We start from the raw sequence: 18244 nt of genomic DNA, 5'->3' as shown, positions 1-18244 counted from the left end.
CTTCCTTTTTTCTTCTTTCTTTCTTTCTTTCTTTCTTTCTTTCTTTCTTTCTTTCTTTCTTTCTTTCTTTCTTTCTTTCTTTCTTTTCTGCAAAATCTCCAGAGTCTCATTTTAAATGACCTAATAAAAAATAAGTTAAAAAGCAAATCAGAATGTTATACGGTTTTGAGATTCTGTAACTGGACCTTACTCGAGCTTAGTTAGATCAGAGCTTTGCAGACCGATGGTGGCCTACAGACAGGTTTATTTGGCCAGCACTGTCTCTGAAAACAATTCTGTTCTGGTTGCCAATATTTAAAAACTGGGGTTTCGCATAACATTTGTGTATGTATATATAACATCACACACCCACGTACATACATACTCCAGATAAAAATCAATATCAAACACTGCTGATATGTCTCTTGGAAAACAAGATTATCTGGCACCGTGGCAACAGTTAGCTAGACCTGAGTAACAGCTACAGCTCCAAAAGGCAGCTGCTGTCTCGGTGAGCAAGATGCTCCCCTCTCCCTGCGGCTCCTTACCTAGTGGGCATCCCTGGTGTATGTCAACTGCTTGGGGCGTGCAGGCATCTGTTTGCAACGTCTGAGGTAGACCTGTAACCCCCTGTTGGTTAACTCAAACCAGACCTTTACTTCCTCAGGGAATCCTATGTACTTCTTCACACAGGTTCCCTTAGCTAGATTAACACGAGTTATTGCAAAGAAGAGTCAAGACTGAGGCAGAGCCTTACAGACAGAGAATGACCCAGGTATCCTGGCATGGGGAAGAGGGGACACCTCTCTTCTCTCCCTACCCCCCCCCTCACACACACACACACACACACACACACACACACACACACCATTTAAACCCTCTCACCCCAGGAATGGCCACTCAGTCACAGTAGGTTTTGCCATTCAAGTTTCTCACTGCGAGTAATTAAACCACTTGGCAGTGATACTTGGGTAATTCTGGCTGCTCCTTGTGTGCCAGCGAGAGCCATTGAACTGCCCCTGATTTCTAACACCCTCCCCCCTACACACGCATCCAACCCACATGCTTATCTATCCCTCGATTCTTCTGTATCTCTGTTTCTCTTTATCCAATTCTGGGAAACTGGGATCTACGTGAGGCCAAAGAGGGGGAAAGGGTGGGGTTTGAGACAAAGGGAAAACTGGGTGGGGAAATGATACCAATAAAACAGCATTCTGAGAGTCCATCAGGAAAAATGCTAGTGGAGAGTGTGCTTTGTTACGGCGCGGGCCAACAAAACAGCTCATCTTCTGCCATCATTAGAAAAACAGATGGCAGTGGGGTGGGGAGGAGGGGCAGTGACTCATCCACTGGGCAGGGGGTAGAAAGGGGGAAGAGGAGGCCAAGGGAGGAGGGAGATAAACAGACAGAGGACTCAGAACTGGGAAGAGATCAAAGGGATCCTGAGAATTCCCTTCTGCTGCTTCCATGTGTGATGGCAGGAGGGAGGGTGGGTGACAGGGCTGGGAGCTGGCTTCCGTGTTTCCCGGAAGGTTACAACACAGAGCTTTCCTCGTGTGTCTTCCCCTCCTGCCTGCACCCCCAACGCATCCTCCCGATCCCTTATCCCGAGCTTCCTAGGCTCCTGTCAGTCCCTTTGTTGGTGTGACAAGGAACAAAACTCCACTCCCTCCTCCGATTCCCCTGCCCACCCACTACTACGCACAGCTGAGCCTCAAGTGGTTCTCAAAGTGTGGCCCCGGACCAGCACAATTGGCATCTCCTGGGAACCTGTTAGAAATACACATTCTCAGGCCCTGTCCCACACCTACTGAATTGGAGACTCTGGGAGTGGGGCCCAGAAATCTGTGTTTTTAACAGGCCTCCAGGTGCTTCTGAAGAGTTCCGAAGTCTGAGAGCCACTGCCGTGGCCACCATGGGAGGAGTCAAGAAGGTTCCCAGCCTGTGGAGCCCCAATTTGAAGCTCTCTTTGTCCGGGAGTAATTCTAGCCAACATTAATTCCATTCTGAGTATACTATAGTATTTCCTGGGGCTCTCTGGTTAGGAAAAGGTTTGGAAGGATAAGATTTTGCTTCTGGTGTCCCAGCAGAGGCTAGGAGGAGGAAGAAAAGAAAGAAAAAAAAAACAAAAACACGTAAGGGTGGGAGGAAGAAGCAAAGAAAAAAGGAGTATCAGTGCCCACCGGAAAGGAAAGGAATCGAGTCAGACAGGGGAGGAGAGGGGAAGAAACTCTGAAGAAGTAAGTAAGAGATGCAGAGAGGGGGTGAGACTGGGAGAGAAAGGGTGAGAGAGGCTGGAACTGGTCACTTGGCAGAAACCTAATTCTTTCCTGGAAAAAGTCGGCTAAATATATCAGGGGCAACTGAAGAGCGTCAAAGACAGACAGAGGGAAAACAGACGCAGAGGCAAGATAAACCAAAGAGGGCTCGGTGGATGAGAAGTTTTTAAAAAGTGCTGCACGGAAATCTGAGCTCAAATTAGACATTGGTTCCCCGGTATCTAGAAGGAGTTTTCCTTTTTTTTTTTTTTTTTTTTTTTTTTTTTTTTTTTTTCCCCTCTACGATACCGAGTACAACTGTGGGATGTCCCCTTCAGACATCCCGCCTGGGCAAAGCTGAGGACCTCACACTTCATTCCGCTCAGTGAGCCCAGGACAGTGAGACCATCAGCTTGCTAGCCTACCAACCATGTCCCGCTTCGTGTCATTTCTGCTCCTTGGTGCCCTGTCCCCTTTGCCACGAGCTTGGGTTTTCCGCCCTCCATCATCCTATGCCTCTTGCATTCTTTAAGAGACAGCTCTGAGGTTTTCTCTGCCGGCTCCTGTGTAAATAACGCCGCCTTCTCATCGTCACCTGTGTTGCCGTTGTCTGAGCCGGAAAACGTGCATACTATGTATCTGTAGCCCAGACCTGTTTGTACATTAAATTAGGGTTTTCTGGTTGTTTCTTGAAACTCAACCTGAGCCTCCTGGTGTTTTCTACATCTTTTGTAAGCTACGCATGAGCAAGGAACGGTAGCTTTGTGGGTGGAGAGATTTTTGGACAGCGTAGGTTCAAATCCTGGGCCGGCTGAGCGGTGTGAGCCTTCGAGTCTTAATCGGTGTTGGCAAGTGGGGACAAGAAAGCTATTTTAAGGAGCGGTGGCAAGGAATTAATGTGATAATGTACATGAAGCGCTTAGGCATCTGCCCTGTCTGGTTCATAGTCAGTGGTTATAAAGTAGTGGCATTTGTTGGGAACCATTAGCCGCTTTGTGAGCACTCCCTGAATGAGTAGAGCAGAAAGCACAAGGCTGAAGTGCTGATGTGGTCTCTAGAGGCGTAGGTGCAAAGTCTGATGGGAAAAGGGGCAAAACAACAGGAGGGAAGCGAGACCGGCCATTCCCGTGGGAAGCCCCTGAGATCCGCAAGTCACAGACCGCTTGGAGACGGCTGCCGTGTCCAGTCAGTCACCAGGTCAGTGGTGAGCCGATCATCACGTGAGCAGCTCTCCACACCCCGCTGTCGAGCCCCTCAGCCCCCCTCGCTAGGGCCTCAGCATTCCCTACCTGGGCTACTGCATTGGGCTCCTAACTGTTCTTCCTACTCCCAGACCGGTGCTCATTAAAATTACAGACAAGTATACAAATCGTCTAGGACAACTGTGCAGAAAACAAACACTTACTCTGCCAAACACTCGTCCAATAAAGTGTACTCTTTTCCTGACTATGGCAAGAGAAAGAGAGAGGGAAGGGGGCGTCTTCATTTTGTGGGTGGTAATTCCATCCACGAACACTAGGATACTGTCAGATCACATGTGTTATCCTCTCTCCCTCCCCGCCCCGTTCCTTCCTTTTCTTCCTTCTTTGCTCTTTCATAAAGTCCTATTTATTAATTCTGCCAAAGTCCACAGCCCTAGGTTCCACTTAGACTAAGAACACCTTGTGTTGCAGGGAATGCGGCTGGGAATAAAGACCACACTCGCAGCCCCTTTTTGGGTAGAAGAGATTAATTTCTTTCCTGCTGGATGATTAAAATTGAGTGCCCATTGACCTATGTTTTGGGGCTGCTTTTTCCACAAGCGTGTATTTCCTGCAAGTTTATTGTCAGCAGCCCCCATTTGGGATTACAGTTTCTGATATTCCCTCTTCAGCCCTTTGCTGTTTTGTGTAGAGTTGTGCCCTTCCTGTTCCAAACGCGGGAACTGTGAAGGACAGAGGCAGAATTGTGTTAGAATAATTAGGATCAAATGCCGACTCTACACTTGCTAACTATGTGGGGACGGGGTCTTATTGATATAATTATATATATATTAAGACTGACGTGGGGCAGCTGCATGGCTCAGTCGGTTGAGCGTCCGACTTCGGCTCGGGTCATGGTCTCACAGCTTGTGAGTTCGAGCCCCCCCGTCGGGCTCTGTGCTGACAGCTCGGAGCCTGGAGCCTGCTTCGGATTGTGTGTCTCCCTCTCTCTCTGCCCCTAACCCACTCGCATTCTGTCTCTGTCTCTCTCAAAAATAAATAAACATTAAAAAAATGAAAAAAAAAAAAAGACTGATGCAACAGTCAGCTTACACCCGGTTTCTATCGTTATGAGTGTTTATTATTTACTATAGGTAGCCATGGTTAATTGATGTTCCTCAGGCTTCCAGTAAACTTAGGAAGCCTTTTAAGATTCCTAAGGAATTCCTTGGGAATTTCAAGGGAGTCTCTCTGGGCATTAGCTGCCATTTCTGCTAACAACTCTTATACATACACTTGCAAATGCCTATCACTTCACTTACCACATCGTTTCAAGATTATTGGATAGATCCATCCTTCCAACAGACTACAAGCTCCCAGGTGGTCAGATGTGTGCTTTATTTCCTTTTGTATCCCTCTGAAACATGTAACCTAATTCTTCAGTGATACCTGTTTCTATGCCCCTAAAGGCAAGGACAGAGATTTGAAGGTTGAACTTTGACTTTCAGAGTCTTAAACTGAAACAGATTGGATCAGGCTTCTGAGAAGCAGCGCAGTGGAAGTAAAGGCAGGGAAGAAATAGGAGAAGTGAAGAACAAAAACCCTGCCGTGCACAGAATCCAAAGGGCTTGCGACAGATCCGGTGAGGGCCACGTGGACTAGTAGAAGAAAGGCCATCTGGGGCTTAGAGGCAGGCTTGAACCTCGTTTCCATCCTTTATCGCACGACTCCTTGGGCAAGTGAGCTACCTTCTCTGAATCTAAGTTCCCTCAGCTTTCAGTTACACGGATGTAATTTATCTTTCAAACTTGTTGGTCAGAAAACTATGGAGGCACAACCCACCGGGATGTAGCTTGGGGCCTTCCGAGACGTCACACTTCAGTAGAGTGTGGGTCATGCTAATTCAGGAATAACTGCAACCCTCCCCCCCCACCCTGTTTCTGGGAATTTTGGATCTGAATCAAAAGATTAAGATTTTGGTTAGATGTTTGATCTTAATCGTGCCCACGGGTCCTTCTCTTAAAGAGCCTCTCTTCCGGTTTGTGGCCTCTTCGGTTGGCCTTGATGTCTTACCCGGTGGATGGGTTGCACTTTGGGAATCTGTTGGCACTGTCCTTCCTTGGCGTCAGTTCCAGGCCGGTCCTGCTTTTGGTTTTACTACTTTCATCGTGGTCCCAGCTGGCAAGAGAAAACTCAGACTAAGCTAGGGTAGATAGGAGAGTCGGAACATGATAAAGGGTGTGCAAACGCCTATTGTATGAATGTTCATTAAACAGCAATTGAGTGTGTGATAAACGTTAATGGGATTTCATCTATCTGTAATACTGAGTGGCTTCTGTTTCAGAAGGAAAGTTATGGTTTTTGCCACTGTTCTTTTTCATATGCCAGTGACGGGCAGGACCCACGGCTGTGCATATACCCTGAGGGGGGAAGGGGCCAGGCAGATCTGGAGGGAGATTTGGTTAAGGATTGCTGATGAAGATTCTCTGATGCCCTATCTAAGCCATTCTGATGTTCTTGAAGGAATGAGGAGCCCTTAGAAAACCGGAAGCGAAGCTGTGTGGTATATACTGTTTCACTCAACCGACTGAGCCACCCAGGAACCCCAGTATATACCGTTTTAAAGGCAAAGGGGATTGAACAATAATGGCTATGTGCCTGCAAGTGTGATTTTCTACTAGTAACAGTTCTAAGTTCCAAGTCCATGTCCTATACTGAAAGGAACATGCCCTCCCTTCCAGCTGTCTTGTTTTGTGACAGAATGATCTGTCAGAGAGATAAAGGAGAAATCACTTCTTTTTTATTTAAAAAAATTTTTTTTCATTTTATTTATTTGAGAGAGAGAGTGAGAAGATAGGGGCAGGGGAGAGAGAGAGAGAGAGAGTGAGAGAGAGAGAGTTACAGAGAGTGAGAGAGTCTTAAGCAGGCTTCATGATCAGTGCAGAGCCTGATGCGGGGCTCGATCCCACGACCCTGGGATCATGACCTGAGCTGAAACCGAGTTGGACACTCAACCGACTGAGCCACCCAGGGGCCCCAAGGAGAAATCACTTCTTAAACCTAGCAGATGTGTCATACTAGGTCAAATGAGGTACCCCCTCCCCCCATTTAAGACGGCAGCTAGGGAGTTTGACCATGACACGGATCGATACTGTGGATTGTGCCGAATGGGGTGGCGCATTCAGTGGAGCACTCAAGGCTTCTTTGGCTGCACCCCCACCTTTACTGATTTGACATGGGCAAAGGACTCGGTGGGTCGTTTTGATTAAAAATGTGCTTAATAATTACCTGGGGTTCTTTTAAAATAAATGCAGATTCTTAGGTTCTGCCCCTACCTCCTCATTCTTACATATCAAGTCTGGTGTGAAGTCCAAGAATTTGCTTTTTTTCAAAAATTTTTTTAATGTTTATTTATTTTTGAGAGAAAGAGAGACAGAGCACAAGCAGGGGAGAGGCAGAGAGAGAGGGAGACACAGAACCTGAAGTAGACTCCAGGCTCTGAGCTGTCAGCGCAGAGCCCGATGCGGGGCTCAAACTCACGAACCGCGAGATCATGACCCGAGCTGAAGTCAGACACTTAACCAACTGAGCCACGCAGATGGCCCAGAGAATTTGCTTTTTTAAATTTTTTTAAAATTTTTTGTTAACGTTTTATTTTAGAGACAGAGACAGACCATGAATGAGGGAGAGTCAGAGAGAAAGGGAGACACAGAATCGGAAGCAGGCTCCAGGCTCTGAGCTGTCAGCACAGAGCCCAGTGTGGGCTCTAACTCACGAACCGTGAGATCAGAACCTGAGCTGAAGTCAGACGCTCAACTGACTGAGCCACCCAGGCACTCCAAGAATTTGCTTTTTTTTTTAACAAATGCCCCAGGTGCTTCTAATACAGGCAATGCTTAACTGCGCTTTGAGAAACACTGGGCAGGAATAAATTAATACACTCATAGATAATAGTATCCAGCAGTACCTTGTATCTTGGGACAAAGGGTGTGTCTTCTGATAGTTCTTGAAAAAATGAAGTCACCTGAAATAGGATGCAGTTCAGAAAGGTCCAGGATAGAGGTACAAGCATCTGGCCAATAGTAATAAAACTAAAATCCTTAGAAGCCAGAGAACACTGGAGGTTGTCTTAAAATTAGAGTGAAGAAAAATTTTAAATTCTGTCTCGTCAGGGGTACACAGCACCTTAAAACAACAAGCTCTATGACAGTGAGTGGAAAGGGGACCAACGGAAAACCTGAGGGTCTCATTGTCTTTTTTATTCTTCTCACCACTGCTCTGATCCTATTTTCTCTCTCAGTCTAGCTTCTGTAGCATAGCCATTAGAAAATCCTGAACAGGTTGAAGGTAACAAAAATAATATCAAAAGCTTGATAATAACTCCTTTGGGGAAAAAAATCCAAAGAAACTGGGATTTTTAAGCCAAAGAAGAGAAAGATAAAGACTCGTGTAATAAATATTTTCTCTACAGAAGAGTTCACAGTCACCCCCTCCCAGTAACAACGGCACAGAAAATAATGGGTTTGAGAACCGAATGAACTATTTAAGGCTGCGTGAAATATCCTGGAAGTGTTAGACTTTATACAGGGTTATAAAGACCTGTGTTTAAAAGGCATATTAGCCTTGGGAGCGTTGAAAGGGGATGTGTATTGTCCTGTCTCTGACACGGTCAAGTTTTCTGCTGCCTCGAACACAGAACATGGTTTGGTATTCTCTTTCCCTGCAGATCTAGCATGCCATGGATTTAAATGTAAATATATTGGAGTTTTCTTAAAGCAACTAGTAGAGATATTTTTGGGTATCGTAACTGTAGGAGTACACCCTTGATTGGAATTTGTATAGGAGGGAATTAGGAGGTGGAAAGACCCGGTGAGGAGGAGTTGGGGACGAATTTAGCTTCTGCAGAGTGGCTGCATTTATTTAAATGTAGGTGGGCAGTTGTATTTTTTTTACACATTTAGTAGTTGATGCCGACAATGCTTCCATCACTAATTCCTTCCATCTGCTCCACCCATTCCTTGGATTCTTTCTTCTGTGTTGTCTTGGACCACTCCCCCTGCCTCCCTTTCACTATTTGTTATTTCTATTCCAGATGCTAGCCCTGTTAGCTTGTGCTTCTTGATCGCTCATGGGCACTGCCTGGCTTTACTGCTGTCAAGTCTATGGGATGCAGGGGCCAGTGTGTAATTCATGAGGTGGAAATGGTGGCATGAAAATCAAGGTTTTATTGTACCGTTTTTTCTTGCCCAGAGTTTGAGCCAAGAGAGAGGCACTCGAGTCCGACTAAAAAATCCTGTTCTAAGGGATATGCTTTATTCTGGGGCTGAGACTCCAATTGAGATGATCTGAGGTCAGGGATAGGAGAGGCTGGCAGTGTGTGTGTGTGTGTGTGTGTGTGTGTGTGTGTGTGTAAATAGTGATAGTTCTTCATATCTGACCAGGTGAAGCTCCACGGCAGGGTGGCAAAACCTATCACCACAATCATAAATTTGAGGGATCTTTATTCTTAAAGGTGAAATGAAATGTGTGAGTGTCTGGGAGGCTCCGGTGCAGAAATCCCACATTCCCTGTGGCAGCTAAAGTGGCTGGCCCTCCTGCAAGAAAGCAGGAAGGAACATTTTCTCCCAAGTGAAATATTTGAAGACCGAAGTGACTCAGACAGTTTTGTATTTCACCCATAGAGCTCTCTGAGACTCAAGTGGGGCAGCGTGGGCTGGCCCGGCACCCGCAGAGATCCAGAATACACCAGGGCCCCGCCTGAGGTGTGCCTGGACACCTGTCAGGAGGATTCTCAGCTCCCACTCTGGGTGCAGATGCCCTGGGGAGGGGGTGGGCAAGCAGTTGTGCAGGCCCTCCGGGTGGTTCCAGTGCACTCCCGGGTTTGAGACCTGCCTGCAGAGCTGGAATAGCTCAATAGTGACCGTTGTGGGGGCTTGAGGAATGTACCAATGCCTGTCTGATTTGAGACCTCTCTCCTGGGGCGCCTGGGTGGCTCGGTCGGTTAAGCGTCCGACTTCGGCTCAGGTCATGATCTCACGGTCCGTGAGTTCGAGCCCCGCGTCGGGCTCTGTGCTGACAGCTCAGAGCCTGGAGCCTGTTTTAGATTCTTTGTCTCCCTCTCTCTCTGCACCTCCCCTGTTCATGCTCTGTCTCTCTCTGTCTCAAAAATAAATAAACGTTTAAAAAAAAATTTTTTTTAAAAAGAAACCTCTCTCCTTCCTTCCCCTCAGCCTCATGGTGAAACCTGTCCAGCCATTCTTTTCTCATTTCTATCCTTAAGATTCATCTCTAAGACTATGCTCTTTAGAAACGCCATGCCATCACCAGATAGTCACAAATTACTTTTAATAAATGCCCATGGCTTGAACTTCGAAGTGTGACCAGGTGGGATGGGTACTCGTTCTTCAAAAAACTCCAGAAACCCGCCCCCCCCCAAAATCCCCAAATTCTCACTTGAGTATGTCTTTATAAATTCCTTAGTAGAAAGAGAAAAATGAATCCTTTTTAGGATGTCTGTATGCAGAAATCCAAATGTTCTATTCCAACTTTATCACTTGCGCCCTGTGTGGTTGTGCCGTAGTTTAACTTCTCATTCCCTTTCCATTTATATTTTGTCATTTAAATAATAGCCAGCAATTAAACTTCTCCTTGCCACGTTTTAGCTGTTTACAGATCAGATATAATAATCATTCCTTCCCTGCTGGTTCTCAGAGGACACATCATATGGGCTTGCTTGTCTTTTGCATTCTTGCCAAGTCCTTTAGGATCTATGGGTGAAAAGGGACCATAAAAATGTTAATTATGGCAGGAATAATAACAGCCCAGATGCCAATAGCAGGGACAGCCACTCCGCTTCTGGTAGGGATAGTGTAGGTTCTTACAAATCTAAATCTAAATATGTGTTAGCCGTGTTAAAATCCAGAGAAAAATGGAAAATTAGCTTAAGTTGGAGCTGCCTTCCAGGCACAGCGACTGCCAAATTCCGATCCCCTCGAGATTTGTTTGTGAACGTCGCTGCCAGTTTTGTGCAATCTCTGCACGAGGCTGAAAAATCCGGGCATGTCTCTGGGCTTGTCCAGAGTTCTATTCGGTTCAGGGCTCTACTTCAGATCCTCCAGCTGGAATCTCTGAAAATCAGACTCCAAATGTTAATCAGGACTAGGTTTTCATTTTGAAAGCTAAAACCATTGTGTTTTCCCTCCCCTCACTTTTTAAAAGAGTGAAACACGGAGAGCACGACCCATGCAAATTGTAAAACCTCATCTAGATTAACAACATTCAGGAGAATTTATGCCTCTCTTAAACTCCCCTGGAGCCACGCCACGCATCCTGATGGGCTTTCTAAGGGACTGCATTTGGCTTTCTTTGTCTTCTAGGCTTCCTGGGTGGCCGGCTTTCTCCCTCTGCTTATTCTCTTTACGACATCCGGGTTGTCCCTTTGTCTCCTCCCACCGCACCCTTTTTCTGATTTCTCTGTGCTTTTCCCCTTTTTTTCTGTTCTTTTTCTTTATCATCTCTAGCCTGGGCTTGAAGGCAACGTAAATACTACCCGCCTGCAAAACTGGCATCACAGAAACACTACCTTCTTTTCTTTAACCCGCCCGACCTTCCAGATTCTTCCCGATGATTATAACTGAGGTTAGAACTAGCAGCAAGCAGACATAATCAGGTTCTATACATAAAAAACTCTACCCCTTTTCACTTTGCACAGAGACATTGTTCCCCTACCACTTCTACGTGTGCTTCTAAAATGTGTTTTAACACAGTTAAGCACGACTCAAATACATGCACTGAGACTGTTCATGAATCTATAGAGCATTGGTTAGTATACTATCTACCACCATGATCACTGGCACAACGTCTTTATTAAATAGTCAGGGAAGCAGTCTCTTTCAGAAAGTGCATATAGTTTGGGTCATTTCTAGTTCATTCTACTAAAATCCCCATTTCTTTCAGGTGGAATTATTTGATTATATGCTTTATTGTAATGACTGAGTGGCAGCAAGTTATGCTATTAGACATCTTACCTTACTTTTTAGTCTCTAAAGTACAGATGTGTACCTATACGCATGTTGTGTGTGTGGGTGTGTGTGTTTGTGGGTCTGTGGTTCTGACTAACCCGGCGGTGAGTAATGACAAAGAGGGTGACACTCCCAAGTTGATTATTTGCAAATTGCAGCCAGCACCGCGTGTAGAAGAAAAGCTACACATCTCAACCCCAGACTAATGGGTTTGAATCTCAGCTCCACCCTTGTTTTGTTTTTGTGTAATATTTTTTAAACTGAGCTTTAATCCTATAAAAGTAATACCTGCACCTAGTTTAGAGAGAGCCATCTGGCACCTCTAGGTTTATTTGGAAGATGAACAGTACCTGCCCCTCTGCCATCTGACCTCAGGCTCTCTGGGCAGAGGGGATCCTTTCGTGTCTTCTTTCCTTCTTTGGTTTCATTTCTTTGATTTCTTCTGGAAATTACATCTGTAAACATCTGTATCTACACACACATATCTATTTAATAATTCTTCTGCTAATCTTGATTTTCTTTTTTCAGTTAGGACATTCTTAACTGACTTCCTAATATGGAAGATGAGTTTGAGCTCTCTGAGACCATCGCTCACACACACACACACACACACGCACACGCGCGCGCACACACACACACACACACACACACCTGTACTGCTGCCGGTAGGGATGCCTGACACTTCTAATTCCTTAGCTTTTCTGGGGTTCTATTTCATTTCAGACATTTAGGTATCTGTTTTCTCAAATTTGTGATACCAGTTCCTGCTCGCCCATCCATTTTCCACCCTCCTACGTGTTGAATTCTCGATTGGCTATCATTCTCCCTCATATCCTCTTTTCTTTTGTAAGTTCTTACCTTTTTGATTCCTTTCTGGTCATTTGAGTGGGGTGTGTAGAGGGAACTGATATAGAAACAAATTCAATTCCTATGTTTTACCAGCAACGAGCCTGGGACATAGTATGTGCTCAGTGAGCAGCACACTCTTACTACCAATTCCTTCAACAGAGTTTATGCCTCTGTGGAAGGAAAAAGACGCACCTGGCAGAGACCACATATCTTTTTTGGTATCTTTTCCCTGCATTGTCTTTTCTAACTTCTTATTTCAGCCTAGAGCCAAGCAGAAATCTCTTTAAAGGTAGCAAACTCCTGAAAGTGTAAGTTTTAGATTAAGAAGCACTAATTCACAGAATAGACATTTATTGCATATGCATAGTATGAGACTCTAGGGATATGAAGTGAAATGAGACAGGGCCCCTGTCTCCTGGGAACCCCCTGTCCGATCTGCGGGAGAGGCATGCTCAATGTGCTGTGGGAACAGTGCAAAGAAAGTGGTTGCATTTGCTTACAGAACGGGCAGGAAGTAGGTGGGACATCAGATTTGGGAACAATTTTATAGCAAAATGGCACTCCTGTGGGGCCTTGAGGGATGTAATAATTTCATCAGTTGGAGGTGAAAGCCCTGTGGGCAGGGAGGATAGTATAAGCACAAGGCACGGGGGTTGAAAACACAGAGGATTTCTGGAGAACCACCAGAGGATGGGATATGTGGAGACTACAGGTGAGGCTAGAGAGGCGTGGGCTAGATTAAAAAGAGGCTTCAATGCTGCCATGTTTTGGATACAAGCTTTATTCTGGAGGCATCGAAGAGCCTCACTTTTTTGTTTTTACTGGAGACGGCAAGATCAGATATGATACGCTGTTGGAGATGAAGCCCATGGAGAAGAGACAGGTGATCAGTAGACTGGTTAGGAAACAGCGTCTGTATTTTAAGAGAAGGGATGAAAGCCCAGACTTGGCTCCTGGGTGTAGAGATGGAAAGAAGTAACCACTGAGGGGTTTCCTTTGAAGGCATCAAACTGATTCTAGAATCACATCCTGTAGGGAAGATGAGGTTCTGTATCCAAGTCACTGGTGCTTGGGTGGTTAGTGAGTGCCATTAACCTCTGTAAAGAAAAAGAAGTAGGCTTGTGGAGGGGATAATGGGCTTGGGCTTTAGACGGGGTGAGTTTAGTGGAATTGGAAATAGACGTTCAAAAACACAGTCTCAGTTGGTGACTTAGGTTGAGAAAAGAGGAAAGTAAGGGTGATGATTGAAGGTGGCAAATGGATGAGGTCATGCAAGGCATTTGAATGGGGACAAGAAAGAAAAAGACCTGGCAGGTGATAATAAGGAAGAACAGAGGAAGTGAAGCTCGTCAAGGAGATAGGAAGAGAATGATTGGAAAGGTAGAAGGAAATCAAGGAGAGAGTGGTCTCAGAAACACTGTGAAAGAAGAGAGACTTCCGGAGAAGGAGATGGTGAATAGTGTTAACTGCTACAGAGTAGACAACAAGTTGAGTATTGACATGAGACCACTGAGTTTGTGATTTAAGCGCTCACTGAAATCGCTGGCACAAAGGTAGCAGTGGGGCGGGGGAGAGGGCAAATGGTTGAGAAACAGATAAGAAAGTTGGTGCAGCAAATAAAAATTATTGTTTCCAAAAGTTGGCCAGTAGAAGAAGTGCCATGGGCTGTCATTTAAGTGGAAAACAGTGTCCATGGAAAGACCTTTGATGTGGACGAGACTTGAATGTATTTATTGGCCGTGGGTAATAATCTGGTTGACAGACTGGAGACCCAAGGTCTCCAAGAGAGGATAGAAGGGATTACAAATGCTCTGAGTCAGGTGAGACAGCAGTAACAATGACTAAAGACAAAGTTTGTAGAGTAGTAGGTGGAATTCTAGAATCCAGGGATTCCATATACAACGGCTTCTCATTTCTCTGTGCGAACTTTCCCATCTCAGCCGATGCCAACTGCATACTTCCAGTTGCCTAGGACAGAACCCTCGGTGCTATCTTAATTCCTCTCTTTCTCTCACCCTCCACATCCAATGCATCAGGGAACCCCAGTAGCTACTAAAATGTATCCACAGTTCATCCACTTTTCGCTGTTCCAACTGCTGCCACCCTGGTTTGAGCTGTCATCATCTGCTGCCTGCATTGGGGCAACAGCCTCTTGGCTGGTCACATGACCACCGCGTGGTCCCTTCCCAGCTCAGCAGCCAAAGGATGCTGTCAACATGTACGTGAAAGCTACGCAGGACTCTGCTAAACCCTTCTAACCATGCTCCTTTCGCTCAGAGTGAAAGCCAATGGCTTACGACGGCTCACACAACCCTCCAGATGTTCCCCCTCTGACCATTGGGTTGAAAATTACAGCTGTCCTGACTCCCTCATTCTCACCCGTCCCCCAACACAGAGCAGTCCTGCTTCCCTTACATTGTCCTGTTTCTTATAAGACTTTCTAAGTTATGAAATAATGACTTCTTTGTTATCTTTAATGTCTATTTTCCCCCACTGGGATTTGAGCTTCACAGGGCAGAACTTTTTATTTATTTTATTCACTGTTGTATCTCGTGCATAATAAAGTGGTAAGGTGTCTGGAGCATGGTAAATGCTCAATAAATACCTTCTGCATGGATGAATGAGGTAGAAAGTTACGGGCAGCCACACATGTGGGAGAGGACTAGCAGTAACTTAACAACCTTGAGCAACTTGATTACTTAGGGGAAAAGGACAATTTTGCTAACTCGGGAAGAGTAATAAGGTTGCCAGGAGACCCTGAGTTTTTGATTCCTTTAAGCGTCCTTTCTACTGAACGCTTTTTGGTGTTAAGTCTACAGTCGGCATGGCCCCGGCCTGGGACTTTGGGGATGGATGAAATCTGGTTTCCCAGGATCCCTTCAGCCCTTTGAAGGCTGTTTGTGCGCTGCAGAGAGAAAACTTGGCTCCTCCCCTTACCTTTCTTTGGTTGTGTGACCTCCATCAGAGCCATTTAACTCATACGGGAAAACAGTATCTTCCTTGGTTGGCTTGCAAAGTTCTTTTGGCTCTCAAACGAGATGCTGTTTGTGAAAGCATTTGTAGACACTACATGCCACACGTGAGTAGGGGATTATCATCGCTGTCATCATCCCTGTGTGAGAAGCAAGGCCAGGCCGAGGCATGGCGACGCTACAGGGGACACATGCCTCACGTAGTGCCAGAGCTCTGGAGCGAGGGATCTGAATGTCTGCGGGCAGGTGTGCACGTAACGTAGCAGCAAAGAACGGACAAAGGAGAAGTGCAACCTCTGCTGCTCTCCTTTAGACTCAGTCTGATCCCTTTCAGGAATCAGGTCTACAATTTTGAGCTAAATTTTGTGTCTCTTTGGCTCTACCTTTCCGAGCGTAGGCACCCAAAGTGGACATCAGAGCCTTGTGTAAGGGGCTGACAGCAGCCCCCGCTGGAGGCTTGCCAGCACTGTGCCAGCTCCAGCCCAGCATCTTAGGGCCCCTTCCTCCTTCAGAGGATGACCACTGTCCCTGGAGGATACAAACCCTCCACCTTCTTTCTCCTGCGTTTCATTGAAGAGAGTAACAGGGGTAAGAGAGAAAACAAGTCTTCAAATGCTTAACCAAACTGGAAAAAAAGGGCAAAACAAAACCATACACCTACTTTGAAAACAGATTTATTACCTCTTTCTCGTCTCAGCACCCCTAGCCCAGCGAGCCCAGTGAGACTTTTCCCCCCGTAGAGTCTCCATAGCCTCTTCAGCCTTATACATTGTTTTCCTTCCTATTTAAGCTCAGTAATGAGAGCTTGGCAGGAGAAAAATTCAAATGGGTCAGGAGGCCCTTGTGGCTTTTCTTGGGCTTGTTTTCCACAGCCCGTTCTAGCCTGCAACATACTTTGCGAGAATGAGTTGGCTGGAGATCTAACCCACGGTAAGAGGCCACCACCGAGGGCAGCATCGCAGACCCAGTGAGACTGGAGCCACGAGCAGACTTCCTGAAGCACACAGCCTGGGTGTTTCCTTACACACGCACATGCACACACACGTGCACACACCGGGGATCCTCATCGAGAACAGATGTCGCTCTCCTCTGTGCCAGCCACGTGTCCGGCATGGCATTTTCTTCTGTGAAGCTCCTGGCAACTGTGTGCCTCCTTTCTTCTCCCCTCTCTCCACTTTCTACCTCCTTCTCCTACCCCCTACATCCACTGCATGTACACATTCTCTCCTGATTTATACTGGGCCAGCCTCATATTTTTGTTGTTATTGTTATTGCAAACATTGGATGCTTCCAAAGCTGGGGGAAAAAATAAAAAGGAAAGAAAAGAGAAAAAGAGAAAGAAACCACAGCAACCCCCAAAGAAAACATGTTCTAACCCAGGAATGTACACTACTTCATGCATGGGAAGCATCTTCCCACCTCTCCAAGCTTAGCTACAGAATCTAGGGCTCCAAATTCCAACACACGAAAAAACAAATTCATCCAGCTTTTCTGTGTGAGCCTCATGCCATTTCCCAATCTAAAAGCTTGCTGCTCCCCCCAATGGCTGGGATTTGCAGAAGAGTCGTAACCTCCTTTCCCGACTTATACCCTGGTCACTAAGCTACGACCACTGCTTCATACCCATTTATTCATTTCCTCCCTTAAAATATTTCTGAGTGTCCAGTTTGTGCTGAGTTACAGAAGTGATTAAGTTAACTTCCTAACCCAGTCTGTGCAATAGAGGTGAGCAATCAGTTGCTACCCCATGAGTATAGCAACACAGAGATACATTCAAAGTCACGTGGGGACACCGAGAATAAAGCAAATAGCTTGTCCCAGTCACGCAGAGATCTTCTTAGAAGGGTAACCTTTTGAAGGATAAACAGAAGCATGTGGAAAGGCAAAGCTGTGAAAGGGAGTGGTACAATGCAGTCATCAAATTTGTCCGTAATAATGCTGTATAACAAATAATCAAGCACCAGGGCCTTTTAATAACAAGATGTATTTCTCACTCGTGCATCTGCAGGGTGACTGAACTCGTTCTGCTTTAGGTTGTGTGTTGGGTCCGGATATGCTCCACGTGTCTGTCACTCGAGGTTTCAGGGTCAGCAGCTACTACTCAGGTTCTGTTAACTCTTGGTGGATAGCATGGGCACAAAAGGACCAGCAGAGGCATGCCAGCACATTCAAAACCTCTGGTCAAACGTAGCGTGTGTGACACGCACTCACATTCCATTGTTCAAGACAAGCCCCATGGCTAGGTCCAGAATTAGTAGGAAGGAGAATCAGACTCTGTTGATAGAGAAGTCATGACAAAGGAAGAGAGTGAAAGGAACAGTGGACATGTAATGTCATCTGCCAGTCAATCAAACATTTGTTGCATTTAAACTCATTCTACTCGATCCCAAGACACTCCAAAAGTCTTCCCCGATCATAGCATCAGGCTTGAAATCTAGACGATCGTGATTTACTATCAGGTTACAATGTGCTTCTCTTAATCTAGAGCCTGGTGTTCAAGTTCTCTACCTTACACACACCTGATGAACAAAGTGGGGCAGAGAAAAGGCACCTACAGTAAATGACCCCTTTCAGGCAGAATAATGAGAGGCACGTAACAGTTACCGGCCAACGACAATTCTGAAATCCCTCTGAGACAAGTTGTAAAAAACCCCTACTCTTAGAATAGGGAGTAGCTTGTTCAGTAGCATTTGATTACTCCTTGGGTATAACTCCCAGGGAGTTCTTCATGGCTTTTGGCTCTGCTGGCTTGGGAGTCCTTCATTTTCCATCATCCTCTTAGGCCACAAAAAGTTGCTTTGGAGAACATCCCTCCACTGGAAGCTAAGTGGTTCTCTCTGCCTGCTTTGTTGTCGTAGACTATGGGGGACCCAAAAATCTTTTCATGTTCTCCAACTATAAGTCTCTTTTAATCCAAGCTGATGGTACTTTTGGCAATTCAACTCACAGACTTTATTGGTTTTGTATACATTTAATTTTAGTTA

General features: G+C 45.8%; 1 protein-coding gene across 4 annotated transcripts in view; it reads left to right on the top strand.

Annotated features, from left to right (window-relative positions):
* The window catches only part of PAPPA2 (pappalysin 2), a 280558-nt gene that overhangs the window by 241012 nt on the left and 21302 nt on the right, over positions 1-18244 (top strand). The gene's annotated exons all lie outside the window — the stretch shown is intronic.

This window comes from Herpailurus yagouaroundi, unplaced genomic scaffold, assembly GCF_014898765.1.
Source record: "Herpailurus yagouaroundi ecotype Mexico unplaced genomic scaffold, PumYag 195, whole genome shotgun sequence".
In the NCBI taxonomy this organism is placed as follows: Eukaryota; Metazoa; Chordata; class Mammalia; order Carnivora; family Felidae; genus Herpailurus; species Herpailurus yagouaroundi.
Note: the sequence above shows the minus strand (reverse complement) of the source record. Positions and strands in the feature narration are given on the sequence as shown.